An 18,157-nucleotide genomic window follows, 5' to 3' on the forward strand; every position below is an offset into this window, starting at 1 on the left:
TATATGTTCCAAAGCAAAATGCAGTGCAAACCTGTTTTGAGTTTTTTTCCTGGCTAATCTAGTTGCACAATAAGAGATACATAAAATAAACAAAATATGTTATTAAGTTTATTCTCTGCTAAAAATGTGAAATCATTTCTATAATTTAATGTGAAAATGTATAATATAAGGAGCTTTTAAGCACTTTAAACAGACATGATGACAGTTACATACACAGTATGTGTTCATTTATGCATAGGTTAAATACGCTGTGGGCATCATTAGTGCACTATTAGTGCAAGGTCGCGACAGGACTTATATGCCTCAGGCTTGTGAGAGAAGTGTCAATTCTACTGGTATGAGCATAGTTTATATTGCATTTCTATCAATCAAAGGAGCTGCTTAGCAATGGTACTCATGAAAATTACATTAAAATATTAATTTATAGAGCAATAGTTCATCAGAATGGCAATCCTTGTAGCAGAACAGCAGTCCTTTTTCCTGGCAGAGTATCCACAGGTCAGGATGTGTAGTGTAGAGATGGTGTGTTACGTCCAGTATTTATAGCCAGTTGGGCCTTTGAAGCGGGGGAGAAGCTTCTAGAGGTTTCCCTTTGAAGTTCCCAGGTATCCTGACTTCCCTGTCCTGGCTCCAGACTTACTACAGGGGGCATGCAATCCTTTGTGTGAAGGCAGGACACATCCTATTTAGCTGTAAGTGGGGCTGTTCCCTGCTCCCCCTTATCATTCTGCCAGTGATGGCCCATCCAGGTATACCTAAGCTCCCTTTTGTGTGTGACTGTCTAGGAGGGATACACAAAGCTACATCCAGTGAGGTGACCTGAGACTGGCTATAGGTACTCGTGGCCAGTGTGATTACCTAATAGCCCATTTTTGTGAATTACTATTAGATAATCGCAAAATAGCGATGTACTACTGTGTGATGTACACTGTTTGTGATTCACAGTGGTTCGCACATAAACCTACCTCATTAATATTCATGAAGTAGGCCGTAATTTGCGACCCATTGGGAATCGCTAAAATGATAGGGAAGGACTCTTGCTGAGGTCAGCAGACCACCATGTCTCTGATTCTTTTTAATGAGGCAATCTTTTTTTATAAATGCAAGATGTGTTTCAAAACATAAATGACGTTTTCTTTTACTTCTTTAAGAGTAGGCAGTGTCTGAGGGACTATTGCTTGCTCGTCAAAAATGTTTTTACAACCATTCACAAAGGGACCCCTTTCCGTTTGCAAATACGTTACCGCATACTTGAAGAAGGAGGTAATAGGTGAATGTTTTACGACCGCATTTTGATTGCAAAACATTCACACATTCCACTGTGAATCTCTGTTAGAAAGGTATTTCCTGAACATGCCCCTTCTTCATACCGAATCGCAAACCCATTTTGTGGTTCTGTAATAGGTTACCAAATCCCAAAGTAGGGTTCTGTACATATAACAAATGCTTTTTTGCTGTCATAAATGGCCCGATTCTGCAAATCTGGCAGTTTGCAATCTCAAAAAACCTACGTATATCTAGCCCTTAATGGCCAAGGCAAGAAAATGCCAACTTTCTAAAAGTGTTATTTTCAGAATTTCATTGTAAAATCTTATTTCACCATGTTAGGATTCAAAATTGTGATTCCAGAGATGAACTAGTTATCTCTTCCCATTTGGAAATGGCACATACAATGTAATAAGTCAACTCCAATGTTATTCTATAGGAGAGATAGGCCTTGCAGTAGTGAAAAGAGTTTTTCACTACTAGGACATGTAAAGTATAAAAGTACATGTCCTACTTTTTAAACACATTGCACCCTCACCTCTGGGCTGTTCCGGGACTACCCAAGGAGTAACTTATATGTAATAAAAAGGAAGGTTTGGGCATTGCAAACTTTTTTATTTTTGCCAGGTTGAAATGGCGGTTAAAACAGCACACACACAGGCTGCCATGGCAGATCTGAGATACGTTTAAGGGCTACTTAAATGGGGGGCACAATCAGTGCTGAAGACCTACTAGTAGCATTTGATTTACAGGACCTGGGCAGTGCCACTTTACTAGGGACTTATAAGTAAACTAATCATATCATGTGGGTATAAGCTGATGATACCATATTTACAGGAGAAAGCACAAGCACTTTAGCACTGGTTAGCACTGGTAAAGTGCACAGAGTCCTAAAGCCAGCAAAAACAACATAAGTAATAATGGAGGAGGAAGGCAAAATATTTGGGCAAAGACCAAACTAAGGCTTGACGTAGGGAAATAATAGGAATACATTTTATAGACACACATACACGAATATAATGTCCCGTACCCCAGTACAAACATTTGAGGTAAGGAATAGTTTTAAACTATGTAAGTAGTGAACCACCTAGGTTAATACATGAACGTGCTGAAAAAGATAACTGTGGGTTTTGCAGAAATGGTCAATTTAGCTGTGCTGAAATGCATAAATAGATTATATCAATAATTAGTATCGATGTCACAGAAAAGGTCACCACATTTCTATTTGTTAAATGAGAGGCCGACAGTAGAAACAGTTTTTGCATTGTCATTGGGCATTGAGTACAGGGTGCAAATGAGGGTGGGTTCTGCATTAGCGCAATCCTTCTATTGCAAAATAAAATGTGCTTAAGTTGTAATAAATCAACCATTTATTCACAAGTTCCTGTTTCCATATAAGAAATGTCTTCTAACCTATACCAGTCAGCATCATCACTTGAAGGCCTGGGCACAGACCACCTGTCCATTGCAACCAACTTTGCTTGCTCCATAGCTAGTGCACGAATTTGGTTGTTGAACTATCATTCTCTTTGCATCCAGGTGGTAGACCTGGCCCACATCTAAAATAAAGGTAGGGAACTTCCTACACCCCCTACAGGGGGCAGAAGACACAGACTGCACCAACCTGCAGGACAGCCCTTTGGGTAACCTCAAGGCCGTCTGTGCAATCTGTTTAAGAGAGCCTGCTGGGGGTACACTGACTGTGCACCGCTTCCTAAGAGGTGTGCAGTTACCGCATCTCTCAAGAACTTCCTAGGCCGGCACACCACATTCATAATACAGAGATTGTGCAAAACAAAAGCATTCCTTTATTTGCATAGGAGTAATGAGGACAAGTCAGTCGATTCACAAAAGTAATACCTCTAGGCAAAATCATGAGTAAATTGTGACAAAGTTAATAAAAAGGCAGATGTGCAATAATATGTTCAAGCGTGAACTACACATGTAACTTTTTTACATTCAAACTAAAACTAAGAATAAATTAATGCATCTAACCATGGGAGTTCCTGGCCACCCCTTTTCCTTAAATCTAAGTTGTCCACCTGCTTTATGCTAATGCCCAGTGGCAGCTGGGAAGGAACGGGTGGCAGGGTGGTGTGGGACCAAAAATTTAAAAAAGAATACTTACCTTTTGCCAGTCTCTCCTCAGCTCTGGTCCATTCCAATGCCGCCGTCTCTCCCCAGCTTCGATTGCAGAAACAGAAAGCACCCAGGCTTCATCCTCTAAGCTAATCACAATGCTGAAATGCAGCATTGTGATTGGTCTGAGCGCCGTGTTTCAGTGCGCAGACAGAGACAGGGAGCCTGTGCATGTTCCTCACAATGCTAGGCATTGCAGCTTGGTGGGGAACATGCAAAGTGTGCATGACTGTTTGGCCGTCTGTGTTTGGCCGGCCCAAGACAGCCAGCCAAGTAGTCATGCAAACTTGGAGTGGGCAAACCACTCCTCCCTCTCTGCCACCAGCCCGCCCCACCCTAACTCAGCCCATAGTTAAAAATCAAATGATAATAACAAGGTTATTATCATTTTATTTTTCCTTTCTCCTGCTCTGTGAACAGTGGGGCGACGCTCCTCATCTTAGCAGAGGAGCCGCCCCTAATTATGCCCCAATATACCAGTCACCATTTGTGAACCACTGTGTGGATTGTGGTAAGAGATTGAAAACTTTGCCTCTCTTTGACTGAGAGCCAGGGGAGTCTCTGCAATCTGGGAAGTTTTGATGCATGCATCTGTATCATCCATGTGAGTAATACAAAGAAAGAATTTCAGAATCTTGTTAAAGGAAGAAGCTCAGCTATTTGCCCCTTTGGATCCATGCCAGCCACAAATATTCATCAAAATTCCACTATCAACAGTTGGGCATATACAAACAATGAACAGAATAATCATCTATCCTCTGTCCGCAGACCTCAAAGAATGCATACATATGAACATTACTAAAGATGAGCCATCAGGACCCAGAAGGCCCAAATAACATGGCAGATTCTAATGGTCATTCCTTGGCAAGCTTATCAAAAGAGCGGCCATGTCTACATGTCTATCAATTCCTAGAAGACAACCCTTTACTCTTGGACTACCAACAGGATTCCACTAAGGAAGAATCACAAGATCTTCCCTAATTGCTGTTTAGGGTTACAAAATAATATTTACCGCACACTTTCTACATGCTCTCCTGGAGGTCTTAACACAGTTCACTATCAGACTCTAATTTTCAGACTCAAAGACAATGGTAATGATGGTACAATTAGTGCATCTTCATGATAGGAATAACATGCTAGATATGCAACCATTCTCCTTGACACATTAAAATATAAAAACAGGAGTTCCCCAATGATCCATCATCTCGCCTCTACTCTTCAACAAATACATTAAACCATTACTAGAGCTATTAAATAATTGTGACGTTACCTGCTACAAGTATGCAAATGATTAAAAAATATGGACAGTAAAAAACTCAAAAACAGCCTCAAAGCCACTGAGCATGGATGACATGGAAGTTTCTTAAACTAAATGCATTAAAAAAAAAAAAATACATATTTGTGGTGAATGAAAACATTATGACATTGTAACACTCTTGTTAGACCTGTCCCTCCTAATATTTATTTATTTTTGTCCCCTTTCTGCCTCTCAATTCCTTTAATTTTTTTTTGTACACTAGAGTTTTTAGGTGTTGTCCTAGGGGTTAGGTACTCCTTGACCCTATAGTTTTTTTTTTAGGCCTAGGTGACTCCTAAAAGTGGTGGAAACCCAGTCACACAAAATGGTGGCTAGTAACTGCCATAACTGTTTACCTCAGGGGATGGACCCATAGGACAATATAGGAAAACTCCAGAACCTTCCAACTGGTTCTGGAAGCCTGAGTTTAGCCTATAAAAGGGTCAGTACCAGGGCGGCCATTTTAGAAGTGTGAAAAACGGAGAGTCCAGTTAGGAGTCTAGGCTGCTGGGCAGGGAGTCTAGTGCACTTAAGAAGGGTTGATTGTCCCCCGGGGCTGCTACCCCTCACTGTTGACAATTCCCCTGCGTGTGGACCTGGCCCTGCTGTTTTAGGTCAGAAGACCACATCCACCCCTTTTTCTCTTAACGCCCTTGTGAGAGAAGTCCTGGACTTATTTTGGGGTGAGTGGGCATACAAGTCGGTAGGAGGTAAGGAGAGATCAGCCTCCACCTATAGGGGTCGGGATTTGCTTTAAATTGATCCCCCGTCTGCCCTCGCTGAGTTGCCTGGAGGTTTCCAGTTTACCGACTCTGGAATAAACTGTCGGAACTTCACGGAATTCCCCCCCCCCCTCTCCGGTGTGGGTTCCAAGCTTGTCAGACCCTGACTGAGTCGGAGCGTACCTGAATGGGCTGTAGCAGGCCACTTGGAGCCCCAGTTGTGGAGTGACGCTGTCTGGGATTCGGGCCCGTTGAAGCCCGGGATTCCGGTCTGGTGAGCGCCGGAACTTCTGTTCCGTTGGGGCGGATCGGCGCAGCAGGAAGAGGCGCCTCGATTTTGGTGTGGTGAACAAGAGCAACACCAGGGGCTGGCTTCTGGCAGACGGAGTCAGAGGAAATTCTCCTCCGTGCGCCAGCCGCTAAGGGCCCTTCCAGCTAAAGGAAACGTCGGATGTGGGGATCTTGTGCCCCTGACTACTAGAGTTCCCGAGGTCCTCGATTACCATTCACCGCAACAAGTAAGGTGGGTAATTGAGCTTGTGGGAGGCCAGGCAGTGCCCTAGGTCTCCAGCGGGAACGTGAGGAGATCGGTCCCTAAGACTTAAATAGGAGGAGTGACAGGAAAGCCAGAGAGAGCTACTGATCGAATTAAGAGCTCAGGAGCCACACCGATTAGACCTGGGCAAATCTGAGACGTGTACTAAAAAAAATAGATAGACAGTCAAGGGGAACCAAAGTTTACGTTGAGATAAAGGAGATACCAGAATTCATTGAGGAAATGTCCCCCGAGTGATTGATTTAATTCAGGAGTGGCCTTCATTAAAGGGGGGTAGTTCCTTCCAGAAATTCCAAAGCCTGTATGAAAAGGAACATCTGAACTGTGTTCTTAAACGAATATAAAATGAATGTAGTGTAAGGAAAATTATGTACTATTTTCACCTTCAGTTGGCATACTAGGCAGACAGCTGTTTAATTTCTTTAGCAAGGTACCAGTGTGCAGAATTAACACCAGAGCTTATTTCCTTCCTATGAGGAAACGTAATGAATTTATGAGTAATTTACGCCATGATAATCTAAATGCAGAGGAAGAATTGTTCTTGAATTGGGTTTCTATGCTTCAACATGTGTTTACAAATGCAAATATAACAGGAAAACAGTCTAGATGTTGATTTATTAAATTAGGCATAACTACTAAACTAATTTAAGGAAAGATAAAGCTTTTCCTACTTTTATAAAATACGGGTAGTGTCATTTTTGAGTGGATGGACGCTGGGTTACTGTGAGGGAGTGACGCAAGCATAACACTTTGGCCTATGGAAAGTCTTTTCCACTCTGTGCCAAGCTACCTTAGTGATCTGGTAACCCTAGGTCCAACAACTCTGGATTGATGAACTAGAAGCATCACCAAATGCATAAAAAGAAGAAAGAAACTTTGGAATTGTCATTAACTTCACACTGAGCAAACTAACCAAGATAGCTTCTACACTATGAAAAGATAGTCATCATTTTTCCCCATCTTGGATTTCCTCAAAATATTCAAGCAGTATTATCATTTTATCAAACATCTATTGTGAAAATGGACTGTATCACAGGATCCCTCTATCTACCATGTGAGGACTCCAGAAAATTCAAGGTCTTACGATTACATCAATGGGGGGGGGGGGGGCGTGGCCAGCCAAGATGGCCGAGTGGATGTGATCCAAGGAGACTCTGCCACCATCACTCAAGAATGACTGGCCTAATGCCTTAAATGACAGTGAATTTGACATTGTGATGAAGGGGCTGCCCACAGCCAGATAGCGTAGCAAAGGAAAGTGATTTTAAGGAGGGGGGGACTCACCAGATGCCTCCGGATTGTTGCAGGGGGGCCAAGGACAAATTGGTGGTGTGGGCGATAGTCTGGCCTTAAGGAGGTCCGGGGCCCAGAAAAGACCTTCAAAGGGCCGACTGAATCACCAGAGCTCTAGGAGGAGGGGCATGGTCGGGCCAGAGCTCGGGCAGGTCCAGGCGGCGGTGAAACGGTAAATGTAGACTGAGGTGTAGGCGGCCAGCCCCTCCTTGCAAGCCATGAGCCACAAAGATGAGCTGGGGCACCAGCACAATAGTCCAACAAGTGGAAAGGTGTGGAGAAACGTTGTGCAAGTGGGAGAGGCCAGGTTGAGATTTGGAAGAATAATGCTGGGGACACCGGATGGCCACCAGAGCAGCTGCCTGACTTCGGCATGGCAGCCGTGTGATCAAATTCCCACAAACTGAGCCTGTAAGAAAAGGGCTTATGCAGATACTGACCACATGGCCCCAGTCCAGCACACAAGGGTGGAAGCCACCGCAGGGTTGAGGAGAGGTCTGGGGGCGTCTGCACCTGGGGATCCATGCCTGACTCTGAGATGTTGTTGTGAACAACCGTGGTGGGAGGCATTAATCTAGGCAAAGGATTAGAGCTGATCCTCTGAAAAGTATGCAGTGCTGAGGGCCACAAACAAGCAGCACAACAGCAGGAGCCAAGCAGAGATGCCCTGTAAGTGGCAGAAGAGACACGAGGGAACGAGTGAGACTCTCCAGTGACTGGGTCTGAGGAAATGAGCACAGAGCCACTCAGCGAGAACATCCCCCACGGGGGAGATTGCCAAGATCAGTTGGCCTACATTGAGTACAGGTGAAAAACTGGCCACACAGTGCAGTACTCACCTTGATTTATAACTCAAGCCCTGTGAATTCACCTTAATGACGCCAAACAAATCTCAACCACGATCTAATAGGTTCTCGAACTACTTTGCCAAGACAGACGTACAGGAGATGCAGAGTGAGCCTGGGAAGAAGGAGGCCATAGTACTGACAAAGCACAACCTACTTACATCCCTGAGAGACTTCAAACTTGAATTAGGGGAGGAACTCAAGGCATCACATCATCCCTGGAGGCGCTCAAAACAGAATTACATGAGAGGTTATCCACTCTTCAACAGGATGTCAATTCAGTGGTCACAAGAATAGTGGACTTAGAAACTAAGATGATGGACTGGGAGTAACACACGCAATGTGCAGAGGAGCAAATACAGTGGCTCAATGCTCAACTTCAACCACAATCTTGAAAAATAGAGATTTGGAAAACAGATCACGCTGCAACAACATCAGAATTAAGGACCTTGAGGAAGGAGTGGAGAGTCCTGACCTGGAGGCTTTTTCCGGTGGGATTGTTTGGGGAGCTACTCGAAGAAACATAACTGAAAATCAAGGTGGAAAGAGTACATAGAGTAGGGAGGCCCCTGACGGAAGACAACAAGTAACCAAGGGATATATTGGTAAAGCTCATCTTATTCAAAGTAAAAGAGGCCATCCTACAAGCTGCATGGAAGGGATACAGGGTGGTATTTCAGGGCTCCTTGTGCGCCTTGTTTCAAGACTTGTCGCAAATAAAGCTAGCTTGTCACCAAACGTTTCACCAAGTGACGGACAAACTTAACAAAGAAAGCATCCAGTATCACTGGAAATTTGCCCTTTGCCTAGCATTTGAGTACCGTAATAAGGCCCACCATGTGTTGGACCTGACAGACGCCATGACGTTGCTGGAGATTCGACCCCCGAAAGGGCAGCAGCCAAGAATGACGCAGGGCTCTTCGAGCCGGGACATCCCGGTACACGAGGGAGAGGATCTATGGCTCTCTCAGAGGAATGCAAAGTCCCACAAGAGATGCTAACCAGTTAGGAAGGGAAACGTGATGGACTAGCTGCAAAATGAAACATTCCACAGGAAGAGACTATGCTCCTGGGGGACAAAATGCTGGAAGTAATGCCCACACGAGTTCAGCAGTAACAGCACAATCGACCAATAATTCAACTCACAGCTATACGATGGTGGTGGTCCCTGACCGGCTCGCCTCATATAATGTATTCTTCTTTACACAGTTACATATGTTGGGACATGGTTGTCTTTAAGTTTTTTGGGTGGGTGATAGTGTTTTACTTGCTTTTCCACTCAGACACCACATGGAACTTAACTAATTTAAATGTGAGAGGACAATATTATAGTCACATGCTGGAGAGTATATAATGGCAACATAGGGGAGGCCAGAGATGGGGGAGATAAAATGAAGGGGAAAGATCATTGCGGAGAAAGGATTTAAAGGCACCCCCACAAGATCAGATGATTAATGCCTTATCTTGGAATGTGTTGTGACTCAATTCCCCACTCAACCATTTGGAAATATTTGCTAGTGATCCAGCGCTAACAATTAATCAGGGATCAATACTCAATAACATCACAATACAATGGCCCATACACATTCACCCAAATCCCTGATGCGCTGGGGTCAAGTTTTAATGACGTCAACATTCGTTATTAATAGATTCATATTTTGCATCTCTAAACACCTAACTAAACCTATACATCAACTCTTTTTCCTCTTGGTTGACGGACCAATTAGTTGAATAGTTGATGTTAATGATAGTACTATCTAACTAATTATTTAGTCAGCTAAATAATCAGAGACTCTCGGTAAAGTTAATAGAAGCCAATAGAAATTAACAAGAGGGAGAGAAAAACATCAGCAAATGCAAACAGTGGAGTGGAGCAAAAAGGACTGGATAGATTAAGAGACATCAGTTTGAGCAAAAATAATGGGAAACAATATACTTATGACGGAGTGGATAGGTGAAGAGACATAAGGTTCGGAGATAATATACATTTGCAAATGAATATGCAAAGTACGAGTCAGAAAGATAATACTAACCCAAGGAATCAGATAAATACCACCCCCTGCCCAAAGAGATGGTGGGGGTCTCCTGAAACAGAGTCAGGGAACAAAAACTTCAGGACCCAAGAGCAAGACAGGGACAGGTTCAGCTAGGCCTCTCTGCAAACCAACGAACAGAGACGCATCACCCCTCTCTTCTCTTTCCTTGCAAGATGATCTAAACCACACCCCCTAAGGCACCCCAGTTATACCCTAAAATCTATATGTGCAACCCACATAAGTTGAAACAGTTCTTAGGATCTGACTTTCCATTGGTCAGTTTGGGAGGTGGTCCGTCACACCACTGTGACTTCATTCATAATTTGTGCATGCTTTTTGTTTTACATCCTTTCACATTACATAATATTTGACTGGTTCACACAATTTAATTCATGATACATTTCAACATTTTCACGTAACTTTTTCAGCAACGTCCCTGAACGATGTCTCGGGTCCCACGGCCAGTCTCATCTGTTGACAGGCGAACAATGCACTCTGTGCTGAGCATCCTTGAACTCTTGTTCTTTCTCTGCTGCGCTCAGCGCTTCTGTCTGTCTAGCAATGTCATTCTTAATCACATCTCCAAACCCTCATCTATATGGTCAACTTAAGAGTAATGGAGGCCCATTTGACTCACTATGGCAAATGGAACATAAACATTCATTAATTACACAGAAATGCACTTTTCACTGTTTACCACCCACCTTTACATTATCTTACGTTTAGTGTTTTCCCAGCAGAAGTTTAAGGCAAAAGCGGCATTATTCATTATTTAAAGCCAAGTCATACATTATTTCTTGTTTCTTTTGAAGCACAATGTAAATACGGTTTAGTTATTTCATGCATTATTTCGCTCGTGTTCATGTGATGTGTATGTTAATTTCTTTCACTGCACACTGATAGTATGTATTATGGGGGTGTCAATCTGAGCAGGGTTATTTTTGTGAAACTCTTCTCCATCACTAGATTCTCACATCGACATTATAGCTATACAAGAGACTCGCCTCAAATGATCAGAGGACCATTTGTTTAAGCACAAGCTCTATCTCCTGATCTATCGATACTCAGCATCAATCTAGCACAACTGGGTGGCATTAATGTTCTGTTCCATCTTAAAATTCCAGCCAGAGAGCTACATGACAGACAGGGAGGGTAGATGGGTGTGTTGAGGGGTTGGCTCTGAGGGCAACAATGCACTTTTGTATCCATCTATGCACCAAACTTCAATTAGGTGACCTATCTCCACTCCCTCTTGACAGTTCTGGGGGGGTTGCGGATGGTAAAATCATTTTAATGGGAGACTTTAATCTGATATGGCTTTCCCAAACGGACAGTACACACCCACACAAATCCCCTACCATTAGTTTCCTGAAGAGCTTAAAATCGGCAGTGCAAGACTTGAGACTCGTGGATGCCTCGAGGGCCCTACACCCCACTACTAACGATTACACTTTCTATTGACACACACACCGCATATACTCAAGACTAGACAACGTCTTTCTTAGCAAATCTCTAATCCCCCCGCTAAGATCAGCTTTGATTTTTGATGCATCTTAGTAACTTTGGGCTGAAACGAACACATCTATTGACTTTATGGACTAAACTTACTGAATGTTTTAAAAGTGATATTTTGACTTGTGTATGTTGGATTTTTCTCATTTCGGTCTTGTTTTATTCAGATAAATATTGCATATTTTTCCAAACTGGCGTGGACTCCTTGTGTAGTGGTTTCACTGTGTCACTGTGTGTATACAGGTGCTTAACACATTGCCTCTGAGATAAGCCTGACTGCTCATGCCAGGCTACCAAGGGGGCGAGCAGGTGTTATCTTAGAGGTGCAACTCTTTTACCCTGACTAGCGTGAGGGTCCCTACTTGGACAGAGTGCAAACCACTGTCAACTGGAGACTCCATTTCGAACAGTGCCCAATTCACTTTCATTATAGCTGGATTACAGGACTCCTTTCTCTCCTTGGGGAGGACGAGCCCTCAAAGCAAGTAGCCAAAGCTTTCAGAGAAGGTAGTGCCATGTAGTTACTGGTCACTTGTAATAGAATGTTACAAGTGATTAGAGACATCGTGTTCTCATTATGGGCTCATTTTGACATCTAAAGGTGCCTGTTATAAGAAGAAAAAACGACTGCACTTCACAGGGTGATATTGTGTTCCACCTACTCAACACAATCTTAAATAGAAATAAAAAAATTCCCATATACAAATGTTGTTATTAAAATACACATTCTACATAGTATGTTATTATTTTAGTATAGCAAGTTTTAAACTACTATTTACAAGAGGAAGAATGAGGGGAGTAGTTAGAGAAGTGTAAGTGCCAGCAACATAAAGACACTCATATTTTAGGTAATTTGCGTTTTTTCTGATCCAAATCAATACGCATACTCTGCCAAGCAGCTGCTCCTGACATACCTGCTCGTCCCTCTGAAATACACCTAATCCCTTTCGGTTATTGCCTAAGATCATTTAAATTGCTTTGCTTTTTGTAATCAATCAGCTAATTTGATAGCTCTGGCTATAGTTATCTGCAAATATTATTATTGATTCACTGTCTCCATCTTCAATTCCTTATTTTAGATCTCTTTGCTGATACTTATAATATGTCTGCCATGTGGCATTGCATTTACATAAGCACAGGCCATAATAATTCTCTCTGAAATCACAATAAAATATGTCTGAAAAATCAGAGTTGATAACATGTGCCTGCTATAATTTCACTCAATTAAATACTTATTTGCATTATGCCCTTAAGCACATCAATGTGTGTAACATACTTTTTGAAAAAGGGGGCATCGTTGCATTTTCTTTCCCAATTCTTTGTACGGGTCACTGGAAGAATGACAACATGGCTGCTTTTTTATGATAATTCAGAGTTCTGTCTACTACAAGAAGCAAACCCATTCAGCAATGTTTAATTACCTAAGCATGTGTCCCAATTAGAAAAAGGTATGCATTTATATCAATTGACGTATAAGATTTCCTACTTGACATTATGGCTTTAGAGCAAAATGCTATTTTCATTTATGTGCAATATATTTTTCCTGTGCAAAGCAATAAAAAAAATTGACATTTTAACCGAATGAATGACTGGAGGGATGGCATATCTAATTTCTGTTTTCGTTTTTCCGGAGACAAACGCTCTTGTAGATGTCCATGACAGCAAATGTCAAATTGAAACCACAGTTCAACACTCACAAAAAACACCGAAATACGACATTAGTGTTGGGGAATTGATTTTTTCAATTTAAATCATTCACTGGCCATGTCTGTCTTGCCATATTCAATACATTTCTGCCTCGCCTAAGTGTTTTCCAGAAAGCGCAATTCTGCCTACCAATGTGATGACTCCGAAAAGAATGCATGGGCACATTTCCCCCACACTAGCATCTGCAATCACTCGCAATGAGTTGGACGTTATCACTTCTATGCCTGCTTTATAACCTTAGAGTGACGTTCCCTGAACTATCGTTGGCCCTATTTATTGGATCTGCCTTAAAGTGTAGTTCATCTTGAGACCTATTGTTACCAGGTCTATAGAGTGGGCTTTGGTCAGATGTATTTTTGTTTCATGCCATTGGCTTTTGGATTATTATTCCACTTCCTATGAATCAATTACGTTGAAATGCATTAAGGGATGCTTTATATCTCAAAATTACACGGAATCATCACACAATAAATTCTTGTGTATAAAAAAAAGTTTGTGTTGAGTTTTGTCAGGACTCAAAATTTATGCCAGACATATTGGCTTTGCCAATGTTTGTTCAGGTGTGCAGCTAAAGTCAGCTTCAGACATATTACACTTCTTTAACTTCCTCTTGCACACACCACGGCTGTTCCCTTCCTATCAATAATAACCTGATTCTCAAAGTACATTGAAGGGTTGCTTTCAAAAGGAATGTGCCAACTTCTTGGGACTGATCCACATAGACCGGAATTTGCTACTGAAGTAGTTGCTACATTTGGAGAAAAGTGCTCAAACAATTCGAAATGTAAGATTTGTAAATTTTCCCCTAAGTAATCACTGCAGGGAATTTGTAATGAAAAACGTTTTTTTCTCAACAGTGAACATATTTATCCCAAGGAAAATCCCCTTTGCCTACACCTGCTCCAACTTTTTTCAGCTTTCATGCCCCCTTTGCCCCAGATACCATTTTACTCTTTCTGTTGACAGGAGTAAACTTGTGACGGTTTTCAGGGTATGTAAAAAACTTGGAAAATAGTTTGTGAAACTTGTGACACCCACAACCCACCCTTTGAGAACAATTAGCCGTAATAATACATACCCAAAGTTGTATAATTTTACTTCTAATTAAACCGGCTGGCGTGCACAAATGTATACTTTGTACATCACTAATGTGAATTTGTGCTTGTAAATGAAGGTCATTTTTGGAAGAGAACCAGCTTCGTGTTATTTGCCTAATGAGAGGTATAGATGGACTGCTTCCCTCTAGTTCCCCTATGCTGTTCAACAACAGCCTCTCCCTCTACATGCTTGTCTCACACACAGTCTTAATTTAGATATTGCTCACTGGCCACCAGAAATGACAAAAACTGACACATTCCTCGTGATAAGGCGAATAAAGGAAATAAATGTGTATATTACATTTATTCATTGGTATGTAAATCTTTTTTCAAATTTCAGTGCATTTCAGTGGAACACTGTGTAATGGGAGTAAGTAAAAGCTTTATTTGATGTTTCTCGAAAATCACAAAAGTATACAGATAAAATGCATAGTTTAGGAATTTATAGACATGATTCTACTACAATTTATAAAGGAATTGATAAAAAGGTAACAGTTCTTCTATGACAAACTCATGAAATCACAAAATGAAAAAGCTAAAAGGGACAAGCTCAAACATTATATAAAAAAAGAACAAACACTGACATTCACCGCCCATTAATTGCCCTGGATAAAAAATGAGTCAAACAAAAACAGATGATAGATTATTTTAGCAATTGCAGAAAAAGAAAAGATGGCTTAACTTCTTTGAAATCTACTGACAAAAGAAGTGGGCGTATGAACTTATAATGTAAGTGATTAAATCTAGGGCATATCATGACAATGTAGATAACAGAGCAGATGGTCTGAAACTGTCCACCAAGACCCCTTGGATAACAAAAGCTGATAAAGCATGTTAAACCTAAAATATGTTAACATATGCGATGATGGTTAGCCATTTCTAGGAGCAAATAGGGCTTCATTCCAGGGACAATTTTTGCGATGATAAAATGATGCAAAAAGCGTTTCTGAAGTGCTGTGGCCTCACGTTCTGCAGCCGCCCTTTCGTAAAATGTCTGTTTTAACCCTGGTATATCTTCCTTAACTTTTCCTTTTGAATCAATAAACAACTCGCACGGCCCAGAGAATTAAAGTGCGCTTAATATAAGCAAACCAGGGAATGCTCAACATGCCGTCCAAGGCCATACAAATCCTCTTTCAGCCAGAAGGACAACAAATATAACAGGGGACACAAGGCAATTAAACCTGTTATGTACACTAGTCCTACTTCCTCATAAAGCATCTCAGAGGGGGTACTTGCTGGTACTTTGAGAAAGCTTCTCAAGAAAACATTTTCTGCAGCCTGGAGCTCTTGACAGGCCATATAGCCCCAAATTTCACAGCTTTCACAGGCCAAATGCACATGGCCCTAAAAACAATAGGCATGGACACTAGGGTATAGAAATACAAAGGAATTAGCATGAAGCCAAATCTATGCATCCAGTTTAGACAATGTAGCATGAACAACATTGGTATGACCCACACGCCTTGCCATAACACCAACTCGGTTGATGGTCGATTTAAACCTCTTGGCAATTGTCAGAAGAGGTTGCCAGGTGAGTTTGAAATCCAAATGGATCCCTAAATACGAAAAGTGCTCAACTCTGGAAATTGAATGGCCATTGACTGAATAACTTTTCAATCTAGTATTCTGGAGACCCACCACCATAACATAGGATCTAAGGTAATTAGTGGTAAGGTCGAGACCATCCATATACATAAAAAAATATCTAGCAGACGCTGTAATGTACACAATTGTTGATTTGTTACTCTATGATGTCTAAAAGTCTTTATTTAACCCTGTGATTAACTAATGTAGTATATATATATATATATATATATATATTTTTGTTACAGCAAATGCGCACCTGCGCTTTTCAACAGGCACACGCAGCGCTCCTTAGCTGTCCAGCCTGCATGCCTCTCACACCTCGCAGCTCACCTCCTCTCCTTAATTGTACACATGTGCCCGACGCGTTTCGAGGCTGGCCGCCTCTTCTTCATGGGGCATAATTCAAAAAGACAGGCAAGGCTCTCATGCTCGTTTGGCACTAGCTTTATTTCACTAGTAGGGGAACGCCCTGAGTGGGCGTGGCTACATCGTCTTGTCACCACCAGGAGTGATGGTAGTTGTAGTCCAGAATGAGAGTCCATGTAAAAAACCTTAGTTCGGTGGCCTGAAGTGTTGAATAATGATTAGCCAATGTTTATAAACCCTTGAGTAGGGGGAGAAATGGCGAACTGCAAGGCAATTTTTGTCCATGGGAACGCTGCACCAGGAACCTTGCTTCGTGCGAGGACCGGCCTCTCCGTGCTGTGTGGCAGTAGGAAACTGCAGCCGGTGATGGTGCTCTGTTGCACGGCCAGGGGCAGCCGTGAGGAAATTTTGTTACAGCAAATGCGCACCTGCGCTTTTCAACAGGCACACGCAGCGCTCCTTAGCTGTCCAGCCTGCATGCCTCTCACACCTCGCAGCTCACCTCCTCTCCTTAATTGTACACATGTGCCCGACGCGTTTCGAGGCTGGCCGCCTCTTCTTCATGGGGCATAATTCAAAAAGACAGGCAAGGCTCTCATGCTCGTTTGGCACTAGCTTTATTTCACTAGTAGGGGAACGCCCTGAGTGGGCGTGGCTACATCGTCTTGTCACCACCAGGAGTGATGGTAGTTGTAGTCCAGAATGAGAGTCCATGTAAAAAACCTTAGTTCGGTGGCCTGAAGTGTTGAATAATGATTAGCCAATGTTTATAAACCCTTGAGTAGGGGGAGAAATGGCGAACTGCAAGGCAATTTTTGTCCATGGGAACGCTGCACCAGGAACCTTGCTTCGTGCGAGGACCGGCCTCTCCGTGCTGTGTGGCAGTAGGAAACTGCAGCCGGTGATGGTGCTCTGTTGCACGGCCAGGGGCAGCCGTGAGGAAATTTTGTTACAGCAAATGCGCACCTGCGCTTTTCAACAGGCACACGCAGCGCTCCTTAGCTGTCCAGCCTGCATGCCTCTCACACCTCGCAGCTCACCTCCTCTCCTTAATTGTACACATGTGCCCGACGCGTTTCGAGGCTGGCCGCCTCTTCTTCATGGGGCATAATTCAAAAAGACAGGCAAGGCTCTCATGCTCGTTTGGCACTAGCTTTATTTCACTAGTAGGGGAACGCCCTGAGTGGGCGTGGCTACATCGTCTTGTCACCACCAGGAGTGATGGTAGTTGTAGTCCAGAATGAGAGTCCATGTAAAAAACCTTAGTTCGGTGGCCTGAAGTGTTGAATAATGATTAGCCAATGTTTATAAACCCTTGAGTAGGGGGAGAAATGGCGAACTGCAAGGCAATTTTTGTCCATGGGAACGCTGCACCAGGAACCTTGCTTCGTGCGAGGACCGGCCTCTCCGTGCTGTGTGGCAGTAGGAAACTGCAGCCGGTGATGGTGCTCTGTTGCACGGCCAGGGGCAGCCGTGAGGAAATTTTGTTACAGCAAATGCGCACCTGCGCTTTTCAACAGGCACACGCAGCGCTCCTTAGCTGTCCAGCCTGCATGCCTCTCACACCTCGCAGCTCACCTCCTCTCCTTAATTGTACACATGTGCCCGACGCGTTTCGAGGCTGGCCGCCTCTTCTTCATGGGGCATAATTCAAAAAGACAGGCAAGGCTCTCATGCTCGTTTGGCACTAGCTTTATTTCACTAGTAGGGGAACGCCCTGAGTGGGCGTGG

The sequence above is a fragment of the Lissotriton helveticus genome, chromosome 1_1 (genome assembly GCF_964261635.1).
Source record: "Lissotriton helveticus chromosome 1_1, aLisHel1.1, whole genome shotgun sequence".
Lineage (NCBI taxonomy): Eukaryota > Metazoa > Chordata > Amphibia > Caudata > Salamandridae > Lissotriton > Lissotriton helveticus.